Source organism: Notothenia coriiceps, unplaced genomic scaffold (genome assembly GCF_000735185.1).
Source record: "Notothenia coriiceps isolate Sejong01 unplaced genomic scaffold, NC01 NC01_scaffold00000339, whole genome shotgun sequence".
NCBI lineage: Eukaryota > Metazoa > Chordata > Actinopteri > Perciformes > Nototheniidae > Notothenia > Notothenia coriiceps.
This window is the reverse complement of record NW_011333040.1, coordinates 6,989,638-7,009,128: the sequence shown is the minus strand read 5'-3', so window position 1 is coordinate 7,009,128 and position 19,491 is coordinate 6,989,638. Positions and strand designations below refer to the sequence as shown.

General features: G+C 40.6%; 1 protein-coding gene and 1 long non-coding RNA gene across 2 annotated transcripts in view; one reads left to right on the top strand and one right to left on the bottom strand.

Moving 5' to 3' along the window:
• The window catches only part of LOC104943350 (uncharacterized), an 18,928-nt gene extending 6,528 nt beyond the window's left edge, over positions 1 to 12,400 (top strand). Inside the window, exon 3 of the long non-coding RNA XR_798102.1 lies at positions 12,318 to 12,400. This is a non-coding gene — a long non-coding RNA (uncharacterized lncRNA). The remainder of the gene's footprint in view (positions 1 to 12,317) is intronic.
• The window catches only part of LOC104950431 (uncharacterized), a 121,863-nt gene that overhangs the window by 68,253 nt on the left and 34,119 nt on the right, over positions 1 to 19,491 (bottom strand). The gene's annotated exons all lie outside the window — the stretch shown is intronic.

Sequence of the window (19,491 nt, the reverse complement as noted above, 5' to 3'; positions counted from 1 at the left end):
TCATTGGTCTCTGTCTTCTTAGAGGAAGACCAGGAAATGATGGTTACACGGATCGTGTTCAAATCAACAGGCACGCAATGACTTTAAAGAATAATGATCACGCCACCAAACGCAGATTAAAACTAAAGGAACCAGCCTGTTTGGAAAATGTAAAAAATAGAAAGTAGAGGTGTTTGTGTTCAAAATGTAAGAAGTAAAAGTGTAAGAAGTAAAAGTAAAAAAGTCGTCAGAAAAATAAGTAGTGGAGTAAAGTACTGATACCAGAAAAGTATTTGTACTCCTCTACTTCCCACCTCTGATAATGACAGAAGGTCTTTAGTCACCTTTTGCAGTTTAGTTTAGTCATGTGTTCTAGCCAAACTTAGCGATTGCTTCACAAATCGTGACCTGGAAACTAGCGTCCAGCCCCCCCCCCACCCCCCTACACCCCAATGTTAGGTGGAGAGAGACAAGGGAGGACGAGCTTCTGAACACCTTTAACTCTGTATGCATTGTTATTCAGTGCACACTTTATTCTCTTGTGTCTGGTGGAGGAGCCTTGGGGGAGATAACCAGAAACGTCTGTATGTGACTGGGCCTCTGATGAGCCCAAGCTGCATCCACAAGTGGGGTGTATGCTATTCGTTTACTGGGGTCCGGGGAAAGGAAGAAAATAAAAAGGTATGCAGGAATGCCACTAGACAAAGGTATATGATTAAGGTAGTTTGTCGAAAGCTTTGAAGGTGAACAGTGGAACATATTGATAAAGAGACTTCCTTATTTTAAACAAACCAATTGAGGAACATAACCCTTTGCATCTGTTGCTATTCCCTCTTTTTCCTCACTCTATTCTCAACTTCAAATCTGGACATAGTGTTTGTTTAGCATGATTTATGCCTTCTTCCGACAACAGTTTATCACCCCAATTATGTTCCAACAATGGCCGTCGTTGACTGTCAGCTTGGGTTGGTAGTGCAACGGGCAGGCTTCTTCCAGTGTAGTGTGTCATAGTACATGACACAAAGACACACAGTCTAGTATGTTTGACTTGAATACATGTGTGCCTTAAACAACGGGTTCACATAAGACTACACCGCTCTTCAACATGTAGTCACGACCAAGCATAAGAAGATGAATAAGAAAGATCAGGTCATATTTTGTATTAGTTTTGTCTTTAAAATACTCGGCTTCTGCTGGTCTATATTCGTGTTCCTGGAAGACGTACCCTAGCAGCTCCTTCCACATGACATTGTGGGAAAGACGCCAAGCTTTGGCTGGTCTTGTTGTCTAGTACCACCTGATTGGAGTCTAGTCGAAAACCCTTATTGCTTCATGTGGATATTCAAATCGTCCAGAATTTAAAATAGTGGACGAGATCATAGAAATAGTTTGCTTCTTGCTGCTTTGGATCTGGCTTTTCACTTGTGCTGAAAACCTGTGTGAACTCGGACAAACATTTCAGTTTTCTGTTGTTCCTTTACAGATGTCTCTAGTGATGGTATTTCCAAATCAACAAAGAGAAACACACTACATTCATCCGAGGATTATAAATGATCAATAAGAAAATGGTTACTGATGTTCTTTCTACCTCTTAGAAAAGTGAAAACACATACATAACACTTCAAATCCAAAACTCTCTCCGTCTAGCTTGAATAAAGGATAGCATCTCGTCTCTCACTGCTTTTGTCTCCTTCCGAATCACATCACATTAACGTTTCCGCTCAGAGTCCAACAAAGAAGACGGCAATTAATTTAAGGCCTTTTATTAATCGTGTTCAATTTCATATCAGTCTCCAGGGAGAGAGATGTTACGATCTTGAATGTTTGGTCTCATTACGCTTCCCTCTCCTATCTATGCTGCACAGTAGTTAATGTTTATTTATTATACTTGATATGGCTGACAATGGAGGTAATGTGGGGATGAGGATGCATGCTTCAGTGGAGGGATTTGCAGAAACTGTCAATTTTGATTAGCTCTACAGCGGTGCAAGCGCTGACAGACAAAGAAGGATGAAACTCAGGGGACTCTGTTTTCTTTAACTCCCTAAACCAGCTTGGAAGACGGGCTATTTATTTACATTTCAATGTGTGTACAATCATAGACAGTCAGATCCAATTCGATTTTTTTTAACAAATAAATTGCAACACAAGCTTACCTACTGTAAAAGCGGTCTCCTTTTTTGTATAGAAGCAAACAAAAAGGCCCGACGGTGACAAACAAATGTCCTATCTATTCCCTCTTACCTTCCTGTTACGGTTCCTTATAACCTTGAAGTATAGTTTTTTGGTACAAAGATGCAATTATGTGGAGAATGTATTGTGCACTTTTACTGCCAGCTAGGTAACTTAGAAGAAGAAATGGTCAAAACTAATGCAGCCGAATCCCAAGCCCCTTCAAGTGTACCTATTAAGCTTGATGAATCACAACTGAAATGACTAGCATCCCTGCAGTGAGCGTATAAATAAGATTCTCCCCGAGGCTCAACAACAGAATGGGGTGTAGATTTATAGACAAGTAAAAGAATAAGGGGGACATTTTTGGAAAATACTTTTAACATATAGTGTACACTATGATAGTATTTTATGTTTGGAGTCAGTTAAAGGTCTTTGTAAAGTCTGCGTTTCCCTGTGTTCCCTGCTCTGCTTAGGTAAATGTGGCAATTACAAGTGTTACATATTATTATAACGTTAAGCACTAAAGTGGTCATAATGCAGTTCATGTAAATGTGGAGACATATTATAATAGTGGCTTTTTTGAGAAGCATTAAATATGGTGCCTTGGTCTGGGTGAAGCGGATAAAGGTTGACTCTATATATATATTGTGTGCAGGGATAACCAATTGAGCAATGCTTAAATTGAGGTAATTTGAATAATTGCAATCCAGTACGTGTCCCTATTGGTATGAACCTATAGTTCTGCTCAAACTTGGTCGTCACTTGGGCCCTCCTTTAAGTTAGTTCTGAGTAAAAACCTGCATGGGACCCAGTTTCAAAGATAGCATTCCACTGGGACTGGCGATCATGAACCAGTGATGATGCATTCTGCTCAACCGAGCAGTGGCGAGGCCAAATCCATTACTTCTCAATATGGTAAAGTAAATGTGCTACCAGCCTCTTTACAAGCTGTTACTTTTGATGTGGGAATTCAATGTTAGTCAAAATATAAATTCATTTACATAATTAAAAATCTTTCTGAAGGTGGACTTCAAATTCAATAGAATCTATAAGAATGCATCATAACTTCTCAAATCCAAACAGGCTTTGCAAAATGGAGAAAGTTAATACAGACAATGTTATAACACATTTAAATCTTCACAGAAACTATATTTCACATGTAGTAAGTCTAAACCCCATTTCTTCCCAATGTTCTTGTAATGATAATACCTTTATCAAAATACCTCATGTGCTATTCTTTTCAACATCTTATGTATCTCTCTTCTTGGATCTGTCACGGTTCTTGCATAGCGTTTCACAGATATAATCCTATGTCAGGGGTTTGCTTTTTAAACATATTATCTGTCATGATCAATTTGGCCGTAACACTTCAGCTGGGTTACTATGGAAACTGCTTGCGATTCCAGACGATTATCAACCACTTATATCAAACTATTTGTTTGGAACAGCTCAGATGTAACATGTGCAATTCTCGTCTGACTGATCAGCAAATGGAGATTCGGGCCTATTACGGCTTTAGTTCATGAGTTGACTTCCTACAAGGACAATTAATGGAGGATATTACACTCTTTTGTAAAGGCTATTCTGCTCTAAACTCCAGTAATGAGTTTGTGGACCTCTGCCACCAGCTGTTCATCTTCGGTTCCACAAAAGAGTTTCCTAAGACTTCTCAAGGTAATCCGACTTAGTTAAAATACCGGAGACTTTGATTATGAAGAACAAAAAGGGAAAGGGACAGGTGGGGGGGGGCGGCATTGTTGCAGAGTTCTCCTTCAATTAGATTCAGCTGTAATTGAACCCCTGGGGAAGCACTGATCGTCACAATAAAGTGCGGCATTACCTCCAACCGGATTTAGTGGCAACATGATCCTCCACTGCTCTAGGTGAGACATTTAATTAAGTCCCATTGCTTTTGCAGAGCAGCCATATAAGTGAATTAACAGTGCAGGGACCCACCAGGCAAGCGTTCGCTCACTTCATTCAGCCACTTCTTATACAGTACCACCTTTCTCTACCGAGCAATAGCAACAATGGGATTTGCAAGCTTCTCTTTGTGCGAGAGAGAATGGCAAAACCACAATGACACTTCTAACGCAAGATCAACACGATATTAACATCGGTAACGGTGTAGATGAGCTACTTTCACATCTGTTCGGAAAACAATCAACGACTGTTTGTTACATTTCACACCCAGCCGTGTCTGTCTACACCTTTGTCACTCTTTCTAGCCTTATTGAAGTGTTCGCTCTAGCTGTAAGAAATATCAGCTTTGTTTGGTTGGCTGGCATCGGTAGTTGGTGGGTTTGTGTGTGTGTTAGAGGGGCACGTCTGAAAACACCTCTAGCCTCCTTCTCCTCATTACAGCCAGACAAATAAATGCCGCACATCTCCCTGGAACATTGGCCTTGGGTAAGGACCCCGGGACTTGCAGGAGTCTCACTGAGCATTTACAGATAGACTTGGTCTCACAACAACAAAACACAAACACACAAATAGAGATAAATTGGAACGAGATTGACAGCACTAGCATCACTAGACATTTTGAAACAAAGTTGAAAGCAACATGTCTTTCCAAAGTATTTTTATTTGTTCTAAAGCAAAGGCTTTACAGCACAATAATGCTGATCTGTGCAACAACAAGGCAAGGTTATGGCACATGGCGTTATTATTTTTTCATTCAGACTGAACAAAAGTGACATTTCTTTCATGATTAGGTCAAATCATGATTTAACATTTTGAAATAATGAAAAGAGAAGTTTTCATTACTGTCTTTTTTGTGTCACCTTTGTACTTCTGAAAAGTCAGCTCCTGTCACAGGAAAGAAACAGTGACATGTTTGGACTGTTTGTTATAACAGTGGAGAGTTTATATAAAATAGGAATAGCATTTGTCTGCACATTCGCATGTAGAGGGTATCACATTATCCAGCATGGATATTTTAGAAGGCCTTTTCATTCCAGAAAGGATTAAATGACAACCTGAATCTCCCCTTTGTTTGATCATATTCTAAGCTTGGTGAGCCAACTCGTTAACCAGCTTGAATAGCTAAATTAATTTGCAATAACTCCTAGATATGTCATGGTTTCTCTCTTTAAGATTGTCAAGACTCCTGTTTGGCATTTTTTTAAATATTTTTTCAACATTTTCCTGAAGAGAAAAAAATTAAGCCCTCAAATATCACAAGCCTGGAAACTGTTAATTGTCGGTAAGAGGAGGTCGTAGAAAAGGTTAATGGTGGAACAAAGCTAAAAAGTGACACTATTCCTTAATGTTACACTCTTTAGCTCGATAACCCATTTAAGGTCATCACTAACAAAAAAGCTTTCAATTGCCCACATTTGAAGATAGCCATAGATTTGAACTCGGGTTGTAAAACATTGCCCTCATTTTAGTAAAATATTGGTTTGTTTGAAATGCTGGTGTGACCAGTCCTTTATTCTTCCAATATCTTCACATGCAGTCTGCATTTCCAGAATTGTACCTTGACATCTTACCAAAAAGCCAAGTATATAGAGTTACTCAACTGATACATTTTCAGACATGCTTTTTTCTCTGTCAAATAACCTTTTATTATATTTTTGACTGAAACCAAACTCCATGCATTTAAGTGAGCCATAGACAACATCTGTCATAAGAGCCCTTAAGCTTCCTCTGACTGAGCCTGTAGGGTCAATAGATCTAAACTGACCCAAATCTCACAGGGCAGCTCAGGCACACTGCGTCAGGGGAAGATCGAGGCGAGTCAGGAATGGGATTATTTGTCTTCTATTTCAGGCTAGGGCTCAACCTCTTGCTCTCTCGCCTGTCACACACAGACAGACAGACGAGACATGAGAAGCTAATGTCAGTGAGGGCAAGCATTCAGTTAGTGTACATGTGAAGGTAACACATACTGTATACGTGCATTCAAACACATACAAGCACAGAGTGATTATCAATCAACCATCCTTTCTTCTGTTGCACCCTTCCCAATGCCATTAGGACACTTTTACTGGCCCAGTAATCTCCAGAAAGAGGTCATGCTGGGGAGAGGCTTTGAGAACGCTGAGATTCACTTTCAATCCCATTTTAGGAAAGCCAAAGCTCCAGAGATCCTCTAACCACTGGGTATATCTGGCTAGTTCCATTTAAACATGACCTTGTTGTGCCACACACTGGATTACCTGCGGAGTCCAGTAGGCACCACATTTCTCCTCTGAACAGATTTAACAAGACGCAAAGAGGGTAACATATCTAATTTTGTTGGCTGTGTATTCAGCAAGGTGTCCTGTGGATAATCACTGGTTAGCACTAATGGTTCGAGCTATTCTAGATGAGATGGGTTTAGTTCTGGTCCTTAAAATGTATACAGATCCATACAAAAAGAAAAAGGTCAAAAGAAGGTTGAGAGTGTTAGGAGGCTGACATTAATATTCAGATGTGAAGGATGCATAGGGGAAATAATCTTGCATTACTCTCACTTGCTTTTCTACTGACATGTTTCCTACAGCTAAAAAAGTTCTTCAGTTACACATGAGAAAAACAAGGATTCTTGTTCAAAGCTTTATACTTATCGATTTACAGTATGGTCACTAGAGGGCAGAAAGAAAATCTAAAACAACTTCACATAATGTCGAATGGCAACCGTTCCTGAAAGCAACCAACACTGAACAACGTATTATCAATAGTACAACCTCTATGCCATCAAAGTAAATGTCAATGGAGAAGTGCGTTGAACCCGTATTCTATAGTGGCCAGCAGACGGCGAATCCCTTGGTTGAAAAAATAAATGTCTAGAAGTCTATGAGGAAATAGCCCTTCCCCTTTTCTTGATTTGTTACCTGGGTTAACGTTTTCCAAATTAGTAAATGGTCTCAACTGCTTTTTTCAAGCCTTCTTCAGCCCAACATGCAGGCACATATAAGATAGACAGAGGATAAAGCAGGTTATGCTAAATAGTGTAAAAGGATGGTCTTATCCGGTTGGAGTCAAACTCAAGGCCCGGGGGCCAAATCCGGCCCGTGGTAGATTTAAGTTCGGCCCGCAGGATAATTTTTAATTACTATTAGATCTGGCCCACCGGTATATTGCACGCACACCTTCACTCCATCCTGAGGGTTCCCCCAGCTCAGAGTCTGAGCCCAATCATTGATGAACTTGCACCCGAGATGAGATGCCAAGTATCTGGCTTGAACTAGCATCACAGAGCAGCACACTGAGTTTCAATGGATGTTTCCTTCTGAACTTTTTTTCTTGCGACAACAGGGCATGTTTGTTTTTTTCTTTGAGGGACATTTTTTTTTTGAAGCTGTTGTTGGCCTGTGGAAAAATGTAATCATAAGAAATGAGTCTGGAAAAGCTGCTGATAAGAAATGAATGCAACTCATTATGTAATGTTGTTTTTATAGGCAATAGTTTAAGCTTTGTTAGTTCCAGGTTTAATATGTGCAATAAGTTCATTTCAATAAGTTTTGCAATAAACATTGAACCAGTCCGGTCCTCGACTAGTACCCATTTTGGCCCACTGTGTATTTGAGTTTGACACCCCTGGTCTAACCCTCTCACAGTGTATTTTCAGTTCCTAAAATGTTATTCCCCCCCAAAGATGTCTTGTCTACTACTTTATGCTCGACTTCCTTTAACAGCTACAGTACCTGCTAATTTGGTCTTGCTACCGTTTTGTGCTTGGCAGGTAGCACACAGTACATTTATCAGACAATGATTACTGAAAATGGCTTCCTGCTGCTAAAACAATCTTAAAAAGAGCAGCGAGACTGAACCTTACTGTGTATGTGGGGGCCATAAAACCAAACAATTTGGTAAACGAGGCTACATTTGTCTGTAAAGCTGCAGACCTTGCTGATGATTCTCACATTAATCAATTAACAATCACACATGAAGGAGTTACTCAGGGATAATATATTGGCATGATAACGAGGATTTAAGCAATGTATTTAAGCTAAAACAGGACATACTTTAAATGTTTCGAAGCAACATACTGTAACCTTATAAAGTATTCTCTTACAAGCAGACTTTATAATGTCAATCAAGCGGTTCTCTGTCAACCTGAGTCCAAAAAAACGCTTTATTTTATTACCCTTATTGACATTCACAGCATAGCTCAAATAAAGACAATTGCCCTTGAGTAGTAACACTTGAATAACATGTATACAACTTCCTGCTATTAAGATATCTTCCCAATGGGTGCATGAGATGTTATCCTTCGGTAATAGATGTATTATTTATGACCAGCCATGCTTTAAAGTTGCCCATAAACAAGAGACTCAACACAGGACACAAAAGCCAAAGAGAGGCAGCCGGCCGTGACTGCGTTGCATCAACTCAACTTAGATGCCCTCTGCATTGCTGTAGAGTCTATAAAGGCCTGATTAATCACATAACAACACCCCATAGAATGATATCACAGTCATTAATACAGACAGTTAAAGCTAGAGAAAGATTTTCAGGTTATATTTCAGCTTTCACTTCAAACAATGTTGTATTTGACCGGGGGGTTTTCACAAAACATTCAATCTGGTTAATAGACTGGTGCAGGCGTCATATCTGCCCTATACAGTACAGTTGGGCCATGTGTGACACAGGAATGTGCAAAAACTAATCAGAGGGTACATTGATTGTTATGTTTAATGTGCCATTTTCATTTCCTCAGACGTAAGATATAAGTGGAATTTCCTTCCAGTTGCCATGATAATAGTTTGCCTGGAGGTTCAAATCTGGAAAAAAGGCAGAGGAGAAAGGCGGGAAAGCGTGATCAAGACCGGTAATTAATTAGAAATGTTATTATGAGCTTTTTGATGGAACTCATGTCAGTGCATGTGGTCACATGCCATCACACTTGCGCTGTGCCTACAGAGCCCAGCAGGTGTCACATTCCCACAAATTAGTTATTAATAATCTAAAATTATTTCATTTGTAGTCGTTTGCTTACCCATAACCTAATAGTGCTACGTTAGCTTCATATGTAGCGGCAGGAAGCTGTGTTTTGCAATTGAGGATCTTACACATATTGAATTCACTTCTGAATATTGTAAAGGACTAAGATATATTTATATCATTATGTACGGTTATTTGATGTAAAACTATTTAATTTAAAGCGCAATGTCATTTGTTTTACGTTTCATAATACTTGTAATGTTCTTGATATATCTTTTTTGTATACCTCATGCAAGTCTCTATAACAGGTGATGATAAGGTCACTCCCGAGCCCTCACAGCTTTGTCAGGCCAGAAGACTTCACCTAATTCCTTTTGGCATTCATTCCACTTAGTCTCAACTATTTTCTTCCAACTCGCGCTCTCTTTCTCTCACTCTTAGGGGAGTTATCAGACAAGAATAACACCTCTCTGTGAAGAGAGAGAGAGAGAGAGTGAGTGGGAGTGGGTGAGAGTGGGAGACGGCCGCTAAGATAAAGAGAAAGCACACTGGAGCGTCAATTTACTTAATAACATATTTTTCAGACGGTTTCTTTCGAAAAGTGAAGGCTGCAGACTTAAATCTCATTATGAAAGGTCAGCAAATTGAAGGGTATGAACTCCATCTGGAGATTGTAGACTGAACTGGAGGGTGATGTGGCAAAGTTGTTGTCCAATAGATGTGGGTTGATTTGTGGCCAATAATTGGTATAAATATATTTAAAGATGTAATATACACTGAACAAAAATATAAATGCAACACTTTTGTTTTTGCTCCCATTTTTCATGAGATGAACTCAAAGATCTAAAACATTTTCTACATACACAAAATAACCATTTCTCTCAAATATTGTTCAGAAATCTGAAAAAATCTGTGATAGTGAGCACTTCTCCTTTGCCGAGATAATCCATCCCACCTCACAGGTGTGGCATATCAAGATGCTGATTAGACAGCATGATTATTGCACAGGTGTGCCTTAGGCTGGCCACAATAAAAGGCCACTCTGAAACGTGCAGTTTTGCTTTATTGGGGGGGTCTGGGGGGTCCGAAAACCCTAGGGTTAAACCCTAACATGTCACCCATTGAGCATGTTTGGGATGCTCTGGATCGGCGTATACGACAGCGTGTTCCAGTTCCTGCCAATATCCAGCAACTTCGCACAGCCATTGAAGAGGAGTGGACCAACATTCCACAGGCCACAATCAACAACCTGATCAACTCTATGCGAAGGAGATGGGTGACATGTTAGGGTTAGGGTTTGACCCTAGGGTTTTCGGACTCCCCCAGACCCCCCCAATAAAGCAAAACTGCACGTTTCAGAGTGGCCTTTTATTGTGGCCAGCCTAAGGCACACCTGTGCAATAATCATGCTGTCTAATCAGCATCTTGATATGCCACACCTGTGAGGTGGGATGGATTATCTCGGCAAAGGAGAAGTGCTCACTATCACAGATTTTTTCAGATTTGTGAACAATATTTGAGAGAAATGGTTATTTTGTGTATATAGAAAATGTTTTATATCTTTCAGTTCATCTCATGAAAAATGGGAGCAAAAACAAAAGTGTTGCGTTTATATTTCTGTTCAGTGTATGTACAATGCTGGAAAATAACAGAAAAAAGCTTATTAGTATGTCATTTAACATTTCATCATAGTACACATTACTCCTGAAGGCCCAGTTTAACAAGGGCAAGCACTTCCAATGATGTATCCTTAAGCAATATGGAATCACATCATTGAAAATATGTATCTCTAATTTCAATCTAAGTTAGTAAACAATGGTAATTTAACGTCAAATTCTAAAAATATGTTGAATGTAATACTGTTTTCTCTCTAGCACCTTTTTTTTCTGTCTATGTACCAGACGGTGTTTGTGCTGCCAGAAACCCATTTGCCCGATGCATACACAATAATGTCTAATATTGGTTGCATCCAGGCCCATAATGGAACAATTCCAATATTGTGTTCCATTGCCATATGTTTAGGTGGGAAAAGTGCAGTAAAGGTTTAATGCTGACAGAATGTATTAGCAACGAAAACAATGCTGGTTTTGTTATCAAGTCGTGGGATTCAACCATGAAAGAAGCAGTCACAAAACGTAACCGGTGCGTAGTTAATCAAAACAAAGGTTATATTCGAAAATTGTCTTGGTTCCAGAAAGGGTGCACAGGCCATTGGGAACCCACTTTGTGTTCCCCTGTCCGAATGGTTCAGAACATTGGCCCCAATAAACTGATAAATAGATGTCCCCTGTAATTTGTTATTTTGAAAGTTCAAAATCAGATATATTTCAACCTTGCCCCTGAAATTAATATTAAATGATGTTAAAATTGCAAACAAAGGTTGCATAGGATAATGTACAGGATTCATATAATGTGATCAAATGAGATGCTACATCCATTTATCGTAACACTTACCCCTTGGCTGCGCACTCACACAGGCCCTAAGGACATTGTCAGTGTTTCTGTCACCAGTTGTATGCCCCCTAAATGTGTGTGCCTCCATTCAGTCATGCACACACACACACACACACACACACACACACACACACACACACACACACACACACACACACACACACACACACACACACACACACACACACACACACACACTGTAGATGGCAGGGGAAATGCGGGGAGAGTCATCCTGTCCGCCATCACTGCAGGGCTTCTGGAAGAGTGGACACCAATTACAGCCAACCAGACCAAGCCAAACCCCGCTTCAGTCCACCAGCCGCCCCTCCATCCGGCGGACGCGACCCCCGACACCCCTTTTCTCTCCGCCTGGCTCCATTGCGTTCCCTTTGGTCATAGCTGTACGATGGCCAGCCATGTGTTACAAATGGGATAAACTGCAGCGGTTGGGTGATGCGCATGTGGGTGGATGTGAGTGGGAAGCCATGGTGGCCGATAGCCAGGGCGCGGGCGAGAGGGAAGGAAGGGTTGGGGGTTAGAGGAAAATGGGGACAATTTCATGTTTGCATATTTATGATTTGCATTTGGCATGAAAATGTGTTGATAGTTTGGAACATGTGACTGTAGATTGGTAAGGAAATTCCACACTTAATCACCTTCTGGTAAGAAAAGAACAAAATACAAGCTTAAACCAAAGCTGTGTTATTTAATAAAGGGTTATAGCATTTAACAGAATCAATCTAATTCCCAGCTGGAAGGACAGATAACCTGCACCAATGTGTGCTTAAGACATCTGACATCGATCAAACAAATGACAAGACTCTTTAAGTGAAGAGAGCAAAAGATGGGAAGGGGAACAGCCAATGAAATTCTACATGACAGGGTATGGAAGATTGGTGGCTAGACAGGGTTAAGTGATGATCATTCATTTAAGTTATAATGTATATAATTGTATATAATTAAATGAGACTTAATGATAAATGTACTTCAACAGTCGCCAATGTTCCTCAAGTGCTCATCAGGCGCGTTTGTTTATCCGCAAGGTTTCATTTATGCCCGTGGTCCTCCTGACACACTTGGCAGGTGTAGGGGGTGAAAATGACTGGTGCTACCTTGGAAGCACATGGCGGATCGGCAGGCGTACTGGGCCACCATATTGACCTGGCACTGACTGACACATGTCGGGAGAGGGAGGTGTGAGGAAGAGGGGAGGAGAGGTCACCGGTCCGCTCGTCTCCATCATCTGACGCCGCCCCCCCCCCGTCGGACGGACAGGAAACATCTGCTGCAATACCCCCTCCAAACCCAAATCCCCCTTACCCCCTGAGGGCATGGCCAGCTTGAACGGCTGCCACAGTACCGCCTGTCCAAACCCACAAAACAAACAGTACCTACACCAGTGAGTCCCTCTGGGCAATGCATCCTGTGGCAAACAAGCTTAAGCACCATTTACAACAGCTGACCATTCACATGATTGATGTGCAAACAACACCAGTCACGTCTGATGTCCGCATCGGTTTAAAATGATGTTCATGACACAAGACAGAGGCTGTAAACCAAACTTGAAATGCCAAATGGAGTCATTTGAGCACAGGAGTAGCTTGATGAGATCTTGATCTGAATCCATTTGGATTGTTCATCTTTTTGTTGTGATTAAAAAATCCCTCCCAAAACACCTTCCCAGAATCACGCAGGGGCTCCATCAAACAATTGGACTGGAATGGAGCGGCTGATGTTGGAATAGGTTCGACTGGCAGGATTGATCTGCATCGCGGTGTTGACAGCTTGCTCATTTCTAGAAAGTGATTCAACTATGGATGCAGGGCTCTAATTAAGCCATCCATCAAGCTGCAGCCGATATTTCGCAGGAGAGTTGAGGCTAAAAAGGAGCGATTGAGGCAAAAATCCCCATCTCCATCCATGCTGTTTACCTCAGGCAGCACTGCTGGGAGATTAAATCACAACCAAATATCTTGTGTTTTGCATTTACAGCATTTTAGGTCCTGCATTGGTTCTCCATTAGCCATCTGAACTTTGTGTTTATGTGCACCCGTGTGCCTAATTGTGTCCTTATATCAGCCGCATACACATTCACATTTGTATTTGGCATTTAGCTGACACTGTTATCGTGCTGTGAGTGGGCAGGTAGGGGTTTACTACTCACTCAGCAACCATTTGACAAGCCAAATAGGCCATTGGTGGCAACATATTTTAGATTGTGAGGATCAGGCCTGGATTAAAGGGTAAGATGCAAGCTTGAGAGCTGTAAAGAGTGCACAGGCTGGAGAATTTGGAGTGCATGAAGAAAAAGTTTATTAAAAGCATTGATTTAATGACTTCCTGCAAGCAGCTTGTCTGTCTTTTTGATTGTTTTTTAACCCACACAAGCAGCGAGGCTCACGGGAAGACAATGTCAAACTTCGTCCAGTGGACCACCTTTGTCCAGTGTGAAATGATTTAACAGTTACTGGATGGATTGTCAATACATGTGTATAAAGATGACCATGGTTCAAAGAAAGTGTTGATACATTTTCAGGAAATATTATGATAACTTTGTATCTGAGTATTTCCGACTGATAGCAATGACTGGACAATGTTAGAATGCTTAAAGTATAAAACTAACATTGTCCAGTATGAAGTATTCAGTAAATATATCACACATCTTATTAAAAGGACAGAAAGAATATACATTTTGAACTGATAATTGATTGATGATAAAGAAGTAGAACGTTTTAGCAGTGAGCCTAGCAGACCTAGCATGCATGCACATGTACATTAATACTAATATATTACACTGCTAAGCCGACAAATGTGTCTTTGTGATTCAAAATGCATTGTGACTCATATAGCATCCTCTCAGCACATTTCCCACCTTTATGAACATTAGTGCTTTCCTTAAACAACATCTATTACATGCAGGTCTTCCTCCGCCTCCATTTTGCTCCCTCTCTCCTCATCTAAGTCTGTTATACATTTATGATGCAGATGATGACTTTTAGTGCTCATTTGTTATACTTCCCTCAGTTTATGACTATGTATTTTGCTGAAGTAGGTGTCTTAGAATTTACGACGGGGCACAAATGGCTCTTCAAAAAAGGTGGCCACACGTTGAATTTCTCCCAAAATATCTATATTTAGCCCAGCCATAACATGACTTCCTCATCAGGCGAGATTAAAATATACATGTGCAAATAGCAGTGACGGTGCGATGATTGAAAAGGAGATCATTTGTTTAATTAAAGAGGTTCTAACCTGTACCAATTACGGAGATTGAGTTATAATCAAAGAGGCAAAAGAGATATACTTTGAGTTATTATATATTAACAGCCTCTGTCTGACACAAAATACAACTTTTAAACACAGAGTATGAGCTTTACTGACCAGTGTGATGGCTCTTGTTCCCGCCCTTTGATCAGACCACAACCCAAACGCTAGCCTTAGGCAAAGCTCACTGATGTCCAGTGTTTGATTGAGATGGCTGCCAATGGACAGACTTGCCCTTGAGATTGAAGTTGGCAGGAAAAGTGTTTTGATCATAAAGTCTAAAGAAAACTGGAGGTGTACAAAATCATAGCATAGTTCCTCGATTTTTTCCTCTCCCATAACCTGGCAAGAAGGAAATACATTTAAAAACGGAGAAACTGAACATCTTAACTCAGTCCCCATTTAGCTGTGAAATAGTGAGCCAAATCAGACTTTATCCTAATTGGTAAATGACAAATTAGACTTTGCCGACACTTAATTGAAATGCTGGGCTAAATGCACCCACGCTGTTGCTGCCGTGCTGTTGTCAGAGTAATTACCAAACTAGTGCACGAACCTACAGAGGGGGTAAGAATTATCATTTGTCTTCATTGCTGGAGTTGTGGGGATTTTGCTCTTGGGGTCAGATTCATTGACACTGGCTATCCATGTGGTTACAAACTGTTGTGTTACTGTTGGCTAAGGCTTCTCTGCACAGAGACAAAGACAACAATATACTTATATATTGTATATCTTGGAGTTTCATAATTTCAGTATATCATATATTAACTATCTGAGCACAACTTGGCAGCTTACTAAGAAGCCAATATGTAACATTAAAGCCAATATTTAACTTTAAAGGGAATATCTGAGACATACATATACACTGGTACACTGTTCTGTTGAACAACATCATTTCCACTCCCAGGTCCTTCTTTTCTCATTCCCCTTACATCCGAATACAAATTTAAGGTCTGCAACTCTGTTCCAAAGTCCCAAATGAAATTGAAAAAGTCTCTGCTCATAGATTATAGATGGTCTGAACTTCAAAACATAGCATGTGTCTTTTATTTCTCTTTGTACTTCCTAGAACATATAATACATCTCCAGATGATACAAACTCGGCCATTTTAATCTTGTTCTACTTCCATCGTCCACTTGAGAACTAAAGGGATGTTGAGTCACAGATAATTTTCCTTTTCCATCTTCTCTGCTCATCCCTAACCTTTTGTGTTTCACAGGAGTAGCTATTGTCTGGAATATTCAGTGGCCACTTCGGGACAAAAGAAGCATCCTCTAAGTGCGGCCCTCGCAGTACTTAAACTTAAATATACTCAAAGTGGAAATCACTCTTGTGAACATATAATGGTACAAAATATCGTTATTTCTATCTTTGCCATATTCATTGTCCAAGCTGCAGGTACAAGGTTTATCAATAAGGTATTTTGTTATCAGAAATACACTCATTTTATGAGAATTTGCCCGAGTTTAACACAAAACTTTGTATTCAATTGGCAGTTCATTTGCATTTAAAGCACATAATCAGCATTTAAAAAAGGGCTGAAACACAGCAGTACATGGCATGCTACAATGCTTGATCTGTTTGGTATTTCGAGCCGAACACTTCAGAGTTTTGTATATATCTGAGACCTATAATATATTGTTGAAAAGGAGTATAATAGGGGACCTAACTACAATGTAAACTAATCAGAGAAACATTTGTAGCAAAGAAGCGAGGCACCTTCAGTCAGGTGATGTGGTGTAATGTTGAGTTATTTGTTACCCAAACATAACCAAGTCATTTCGTTTTTGAATGCCTAAACAAGTGGTTTAGTTTTAATTCACATGTGTTAAGTGCAAACGTAGAAGTGGGGCATCATAGTTTGATGCTTGCATTAAAAAGCACAACCAAGGGGTAATGACCGAGCTTCTGTATGTGAAAAGTTGGGAACAATAAAGAGTTGTATTGGAATGAAAACATTACCACAGTACGATAACTTCTTCAGGCTATATTGCCTTTGTTATGGGCATTGCTTCATTCTCTTCAAAAGAGGCAACGTTCTTTGACTTGACCATCATGAGTTATAAGTAAGACAGTTGAAAATACCTCTTGTATGTTCTTCCACGAGTCAAAGAAAAATGAATCTGCTTAATCTAGAAAAATAGAAAACGTTTGCAAAGACTGATGGAGAAAATGCTTGAGGATTATTACAGCTCCTGATACACATATTTAGCAAAACGATTATAGTTCCAGCCTCACTTGTAGATCATGTATGCTCTGTATACAGTAGGTTATTGATGGACAGAGTGGTTTATGTGGTTACTTGAATACCCTAACACTAAGTGCTTGTTGGAGGGTCAAATAGTGGCTTGAACCCTCTCTCACTACAACTTATTTGTGTTTCCACCCTCTTCACTTACAGCCAATACATTAATATACTTTAAAATTAGTGCAGACCCAAAACAGCTCATGTTTCTGGTGGTATTGCAGACGCACAATCAAGGCAGGCAATCCAATGTTATCTCAGCCCTCCATGGAGGATGTACACAGCAAAGGTTTTCCCTCTTCATTTATCTCCAGCCCCTCTGCAGGTGTTTCTGAAGGATTGCCAGCGAGCTCGTCCACAAAATAGGGAAGCTCAACAATCGCACACAGCAAAATGATCCGCTTTCATTAATGCCCCCATGTTATTTAAATGTCCTCCTGTAAAGAGGTTATATTGGAATAATTATTGGGGCAAATAGTCCTGCCGATCTACGTGGAAATAATTGGCTTTTAGCTGGAGAGAGAGATTTCCTTGGCTGCCTGAACACAGAGACGGCTCTGGAGTTGCCTGGCATGCTTACAGCGTTAGCAGGGGACCGGCAGTGTGCAGAGGCCCCAATGACAGGGAGAAATAATTATGAACGGAAGCAATGTTCAAGCCAAGAAGCCAATTTGTAAATGTCTCTTGGTTGCTGCTGCCTCTGTGTGTGTGTTTGCGTACTCTCATGAGCGTGTCTGTTTATGCCAAAGTGCATCCTGTGTGGCTCTGCGTGGTGTGCGTGTGTCTCTGTGGGTGTTTTTATTAGTCGCCGCTGCTCAAGCAGATGCTGTGATGACTCCCCACTTGTCACCCCATTCTGTGACCTTCAGTTGTTGAACCTGAGCCTCAGCGCTGAAGATGCCAGGATGAATAGGACAAACATTGCATGGCAAACATTTAACAGATATTCTTTTTTTTTTTAAAACTGCTTCTACATGAAGACACTAATGAAATGGTGAAGTACTGTGTGGGTGGTAGGCTACTTTTCCAAAGGCTATGTAATGCATACCAATTAGCACATAGCCTGAATTGTATTTCAAGAATGAACACATAGGGAAACATAGAAGGATTTGAACCTGCAGTAAGATAGTGACATTTAAAAAGTGACCACCAAGTTAAGCATGAAATAGTGACAAATATATGAGGTATTTTTTTTGGGGTCAAAAGACCAAAAGAAAACCACTATTTGGAAAAACTGCATCTGTTGAAGCCTTTAAAATTCATGCTGTATCATCTCGAGCATGTCTCTAGGCCCTCTTTTAGGCATCCGTCCCTCTCTCAGCCTCAGGGCCTTGCCAGACTTGGAGGTGTCACCTGGTATGGCAGACGCCCCGTGCCCCCCCCGTCCCCACACCTGTCACCCTTGCCACACTGTTCTCTCCCTCTGGTCATCAGCGCAATCAGGGGGCTTTCTTCGAAGACAACAAGCCGCCGAAAACCTGCTTGGCGAGCCATCAAACACGCCTCCAAGGGTAAATCAAGTCCCTTTAAAAAACCACATAAAAAGGGTTTATTTTCATCTATAGTTAAATGTCATTGCCTTTGCACTGTGGTGGATCTGCTAAAAGTGAGACGGATTGTATGGTGGGGGTTGGGGAGCGGAGGGGGGGTGCAGTGCCGGGGGGAGAAAATGAATATGTATGTGCATATTTATCCGGAAAATGATTACTTGCTGGAGCATTCATTAATCGTTTTTCATAATTCATTCTGTGCATATTCTCCTTTTATTGAATTTAAACAAACCCATTAACGGGGATTAACTTCCCTGAATAAGACTTTGGTTCTCTTCCCAATTGCTTCCAAACAGGGACCCTTGTTCCGTCAAGTGGAATTACTTGCGCACGTCTGCAATCTCCTCGGAAAATAATTATGGAACACAAGGGTGTGCTACACCGTCCCTCCTTCCCATAGTTGCCACTCTCCCTCAAGTCAATGTATAATCACTTTTCAAAGGATATATTCTCCCATTGTTCTATTTTTCTACAGATGTGTTGAAAATGTATCCGCAGTAATGAGAGCATTATTTCATGTTGTTTTTAATAACCGGTAATTTATGTTTGCCCATCATCACCATCTCTCCCATGGTTGTTGTCAAGTTATTTGCCTGGCCTTTGTTGCTGCTTATTGCCTGGCACTAATTATAGCCTGAAGAGAATCGTTTTTCGAGACCCTGACCTCTTCCTTCTACCTAAGGCCATGGAGAGGAGGACAAATGGGTGAGAAGGAATGAAAGAGCTAAAGGAGGGTATAGGGAGCTTTGTAGCTGATTAACCATAAGGCATACATTAATGATAATTGGATGAGAGGAAGAGAATGGAGCCGTGAGCAAGAAATGGCTTTTTTACTGCGGTACACTCAGATTTCTGTTCGTCACTGCTAATTTTCTCTCTCTTCCTCTGAAGAATTAAGTAGAGCCAACACAAGAGTGCCATCAAGTCTGGGTGGAGGATGTGAGTACCTG